Source organism: Brassica oleracea, chromosome C2 (genome assembly GCF_000695525.1).
Source record: "Brassica oleracea var. oleracea cultivar TO1000 chromosome C2, BOL, whole genome shotgun sequence".
Lineage (NCBI taxonomy): Eukaryota > Viridiplantae > Streptophyta > Magnoliopsida > Brassicales > Brassicaceae > Brassica > Brassica oleracea.
In genome coordinates this window covers 21,087,970-21,094,725 of record NC_027749.1, presented here as the reverse complement: position 1 = coordinate 21,094,725, position 6,756 = coordinate 21,087,970, and positions in this window count along the sequence as shown.

Sequence of the window (6,756 nt, the reverse complement as noted above, 5' to 3'; positions counted from 1 at the left end):
AGTTGAGCCGCGAGCTGGACACGAACGGGACGCGAGCTGGAATGGATCGAGTCGCTTCTATCGGGTCGTGGACTTCCTTTGCTGCTTGAAGTTGAGCCGCGAGCTGGACACGAACGGGACACGAGCTGTCTGATGATGTCGCGAACGAGGAAGAGGTCACATGCTGGAGCTGCTCTCGGGTCGCGAACGTCTGAGCTAGGATCAGGAACGCCTTGGGCTGAAGCTGATCGGGGACGCCAGCTGGAACAGATGCGGGAACAAGAGACGCGATCGGGGTTTAGGGTTCGTCGAATCGCCGGCTAGGGTTAGGGTTTTAGGGTTTTTCGATTTGGGTATTAGCTTAGGGATTTAGAGTTTCGTGTTGATAACGCGTTATAAAAGTAACGGAAAAGTGTATATTTATTCATAACATAGAGGTTCCTTATATAGGAGATTACACCGTCATAGATAAATGAAAAGATTACAAATCATAATCTCTTGGTTATGAGACATCCACAATCTGGTTCATAACACCTATACCAATTATATAAAGTAGTTTTTTTTTTGACAACAATACATTCACAGACTCAACTTGACTCTGTAAATCAAACCGACAACTCCGCATCCATGTGAACGACGAAAGACGGTTGTTTCCTAGCACTGCGTGCTAAGCTATCCGCCCTTTTATTCTCTGTCCGAGGTACATATGTATAAATATATTTATTAATATAAATATACGAAATATACAAAATTGATGAAATATAAATTATAAACTAAATCATTTCCACAACCATGCATATGTATAAAGTTTATTTTCAGATGACTAAATATTGTTGTATTAAATGAAGATTTTCTCAATATCAAATTTACGAGAATATTCATCCAACACTTTAATTCAAAATCTTCTAAATAAATTTTATTCTACCAAATATATACAAACTAATCTTCAACTACGATATATGCTTTAATTTAAACAAGAAATAATATTCTTATTTTAAGATAATTGACATTTTGAATATGGTATATAATAATTTTATTTAGGGAAATTGTCACAAATACCACATTCATAGTAATACTTTTCATGTTTACACTAACTCCTCTTAACCTCACTTTTAATGAAGAGTAAAAAAACATTTATATCCAATGGTAGGATTTTTGGAATGTGAAATTCAGGATTCTAATAAATATATAAATAAATACTTAAAATATAAAAAAAATGTTTAAAAATAGTTTCAAACATAATTTTCGATATTCAAAATTTTTTAAAAAAAAAAAAATCGAAAAAGAAAAAGAAAAAAATTTATGAAAAGTTCGAATTTGAAAAAGTATAATCCGAAAGCATAAAAACAAATTATTTTTTATTATTTATTATTTTTATTTATTTAAATAATTTATTATATATATAAAGAACAAGAGTATAAAAGTCTTTTGCCAACTAATGAATAATGTATTTTTGAAAATGTCCTTTTAGCGGTGGTAAAGATAAATAATAGTACCGTAAAAGTGGTAAACATGATATTCTTCCTTTTATTTAAGGAAAACCGAGATTTGTATAAATTTTGTTAAATTGTTATTAAAAATTTAAGATTATTTGAAGATATTTCAAGGATTTTGAAAAAAAATATTTTAGTTAAAATAAATGATAAATTTTATTCTTTAATAAATGTATTTAATTATCTACTTTATCAAATATAAAAAATACAAAACTAAATTGGAGAGTTGTCACCAAGAAACACATGCATAAAGCGTTGGTAGTGTTAACACCGGAGAAAGAAGAGGAAGATAAGGAAGAAGAGGAAAAGATATATGATTTATAGAGAAATTAGTGAAGTTGTTACCAAAATTGACCAAAGAGAAAGAGGAGAAAGAAAAACATTTTAATTCTATGTTTTTTAAATAAAATAAAATATAAATAAAATATTTTATTTTAATATAAATTGTTCATCTCTTACAGAGGTCAAAAATAAGAATTACCAAGAAGGAAACGAGATATGATTAGTAGAAAAAAACTGGTGGAATTTGTAAGAACCTTATTTTACTACCATAGGACAACTGATATTTGTAAAGAATAATAGGAACATAAATTAAAATTACAATAGCTAAATATAATAATAAAAAAGAATTGCAGAATCGAGATGGTTAATCTTTTTCCTTAAATCTTTAAACGCTTTGTAGTGTGACGGTTTCATAGCGCTCAGATTCCCAGGATACAACTGCAGCATTGTTTTTGTTTACCATCACCGAAAAACATAATCTATCGAACTTATTTCTGTGATGTACTCTCAGACTCAAAATAATAAAAAATAAACATAACTATTCAACATGGAAGAATTGTTTTCTTATTTTCATTGTTCATCTGAATGTATGTATATAGAATGAGAAGAGGAATGACTATTATATAGTCACTAACCAAACCTTACGTTTGTCATAGACCAAACCGTAAACGTTGGCACAAAATGGAGATTCTCATCATAATTATATGGATGTGCATTTAGACGTAGGTTACAAAATCATAATCAATTTTGCATTCATACCTCCACTACTTCACATTGGCCAATTTAATTAGCAAAGATATTTTTTCTTTATTTTATTCAAACTTTATTTACCACAAAGTTTTAAAAATAAAGACACATAAATTAAGTAAAGACTAGACTAACAAGTCTAAATTCTTATTAATTTCTTGAATCATTTACCAAATTTCAAAACCTGAAATTTAGGTTTGGTCCAAATATCTTTCTTTCTCAGTATAAACAAAGTTTTAAACTTTGCTTTATTTTCTCCATTTTATATACAAGAGGATTATCACTTCATATTTCTAATATGAATATTTTACAAATACTTTCACATTAGACTTTCATTTTCCATTCAAAATCAACTCCAATTTTGACACACGAGTAAATTACTTCATAGTGTCCACGGTTATTCCGACGAACGTCTTCGCCCGGAAACTTACCGAAAATGGTCCAAAACCATTTTGTCAAAAACGAGTTCCAACAGAATTATTATCAGAACTGATGGAGAGAAAGAGGAGACAACCAACGTTTCTAACAGTGGTGAAAAATAAGAATCATGAAGAGGGAACGAGATATGATTAGTAGAAAAAACTGGTGAGATTGTTACCGGAACTGATGGAAGAGAAGGATGAGACAACCAACGTTTCTATTAAATATTTTCAAATAAAATATATATAACACAACAAAATAGTACAATTTAATGTAAACTGTTTATCTTCTTCAGAACTAGAGAATAAGAACCAATAGTGGAAGAAAAAATGATTTGCGAAAACGTTGATAGTGTCATCAAAGATGATGGAGGAGGAGAAGAAACCATTACACGAACTAGAAAATAAGAAACAATAAAAAGAGGCAAAGAGAAGATACGGATGGCGCGGTGGTGGAGGAGAAGATAATGGAGTAACCGGAAATAGAGTTATATATCTGTCTCATCACTTGGTTGCTTGAGTCAAAACTTATGTAAAGGTAGTTTGGTCAGAATTTCAACTAATATTTATCATATCCTAGCATCTAATTTGATATGGTCAGTTAGCTTTTTTTTTTTTTTTTTCTGAGGACAAATAAATATACGAGAAATTACCACAAATACCACATGAATAATATCACTTTTTATGTTTACACTAACTATTTTTATCCTCACTTTTAATGAATAGTAAAATACACTTATACCCCGAGGGTTAACTAATCTAGACTTAGGGTTTAGAGTTGAAGGGTGTGGTAGGATTTTTGGAATGTGAAATTTAGGATTCTAATAAATATATAAATAAATACTAAAATAGTTTCAAATATAATTTTTGATTTTCAAAAAGAAATTTGAAAAAAATACAAAAAGAAAAATTTATAAAAAAGTTCGAATTTGAAAAAGTATGATTTGAAAACATAAACAAAAAATTTATTATTTATTATTTTTTAATTTTTTAATTTTTTAATTTTTTGATTTGATTTGATTTTTTTATTTAAATGTTGATTTATTATATATATATAGATAACAAGAGCATAAGAGTCTTTACCACTTAATGAAAAAGATATTTTTGAAAATGTCTCTTTAGTGGTGGTAAAGATGAAAAATAGTACTTTGAAAGTGGTAAACATAAAATTTCCCCATGAAAATATTCACAAATAACATATATTATGTACAAGTTGAAGGTATAAAAACAAGATTGGAAATTTACACTCGCTCTCTCTAAAATATGTTAAGAAAACAAATTGAGAGCCCCAAGTCACAATTTATTTATGAGTTTCAAATTATTTTTAATCAATCCAAAAAAATTAACAAATTTAATTATCCATTAATTTTTTTAATATTAATCAACACTATTATCTTATGTTTTTTTAGTCAGTTAGAGTCAAAATCTTCATAGAAACTAACCAAATAAGTTATATTGTAATAAATCTAACATGATGTGATTTACAAGATTTTTAAAAATTATTGCTCTTAAAATAAATACAATGTATATTATTATAATCATTAGTGTGATTCACCTCAATACTCTCTCTAGAGTATACACATAGGACTTAAACGACTAATCGTATTACGACAAATGGTTATTTTCATATTTTCAAAAATGTCAATTTTTCCAAAAATATTTATTTCTGAATAAAATGGAAATCAATATCAAACTAATTAAGTTAACAAAAGTAGATAATTAAAAATAAGTTAACTTAATATATAAAATATTTTTCGACTTTTAACATAAAAATATAAATACAAATTAATAATTAATTTAAAAATGCAAGACTTTCTAAAAATTATAAGTAAATAAATTTAATTCATGATTTTCAAATTTTAGGCTCTATGCTAATGAAAATATTCACAAATAACAAATACTATGTACAAGTTGAAGGTATAAAAACAAGATTGGAAATTTACACACTCTCTCTCTCAAATGTGTTAAGTAAGAGAATAAATTGAGATCCCCAATCCACAATTAATTTATGAGTTTCAAATTATTTTCAATCAATCAAAAAATATTAACAAATTTAATTATCCATTTTTTAATATTAATCAACACTATTATCTTATTTTTTTAGTCAGTTAGAGTCAAAATCTTCATAGAAACTAACCAAATAAGTTATACTGAATTAAATCTAACATGATGTGATTTACAAGATTTACAATATTTTTAAAAATTATTGTTCTTAAAATAAATACATGGTAAATTATTATAATCATTAGTGTGATTCACCTCATATAAAATATAAAAATTAAGATGCTCTCTCTTGAGTTATGTCGAAAAAAATATTTAGAGAACAATGTTTATAAAATAGATAAAAAATACAGAGCCTAACAAAGCATGTCAAATAAGTTATTTAAGATTTTAAATAAAATTTATAACGAAGACCAACAATAAATTAGCATGAAAGATAACATAAAAATGATAGAATGAACAGTTGATATGAATTTATCAATATAAATATACTATCTAAGTATTATAATCAACAAACTAAAACATACAAATTTTGAATATTTAGAAGAAAAAAAATCTTAAGATTAAAATAAATACGCTATCTAAGACTTTTGCTATCTTATCGTCAGCATTTGACAACTAAAAAAACCAATTATCAAAATTATTTGATATTTTTCAAAAGATCTTAAAAATCTTCACTTAAACTCCAAAACAAACAAATATTATCTATTATAGCAAAAAATAAATTATAAATATTTTAATAAATTATCCGATCATGAAAGCTTAACTACAATACAAATAATTAATTAGATCAAGTAGTAGATAAATCTAATACTCTAGATTCTCAATATTATTAATTCAATAAATAAAATGTGACACAACATTTGCTAAATTCATTATATTTACTTTACTTTTTATATTATCTTACAGAGGCTATTTAATGTTAATTAAATTTTATCAAAATATTTATTGTGATTAAATTTTAATATAATTTTTATACTATCACATATGTATAACAATCACACATTAATTGTAAAGTTTTTTCCAGAATACAAAGAAAAATTACATATTATGCTTATATTTCAATCGTTTATGTTATTCAAATAAAATCTATGTAAAATTTATGATAAATATTATAATATATTAACAATTTACATGCATCAAGAAATTTATATAATATTTTAAATACAAATTAATATTTTTCAAAAATTATGAATATGCTTACATACATAATTATTACATTTATAAATACAAATAACTAAATAGTTAATAAGATGGTATAGTTATAAATACACATAAAAAATAAAATCAACAAATCATATTTCAGATAAGAAAATTATATAAATAAATTAGTTTAAAATTTATTATAAAACTAATCTAAATTATTAATACAGATTCGCGCTACGCGTGAGTATAAAATCTATATATATATATATATATATATATATATATAATCTATATATATATATATATTATAATAGTACAAATTTCTCTCCTCCAAGAGTGTACACGTAGGCAGAGTTTTTTGGTGGGTCCCACATGGTCAATAATTACTGTATCTGTGTACTTTTCTTTTGTCTATTTTGTTAAGAGTTATTCTTGGGTTCACCCCCTAGGGTGAACCTTTAGGTTCACCAACCAATATAATTTCATTATTTCAAATTCGATATCTTTTAAAAAGGAAACAAAATATTGACAAGTTATATTATATTTTTAAAATAAAAAATAAAAAAAAAACTAGTTACAGAAAAAAGAATTAAAAAAAATCTTTTTAACGTCGCCAGCAAAACACTAAACCCTAAATCCTAATCCCTAAACCCTAAATCCTAAACCCTAAACCCTTGGGTAAACCCTAA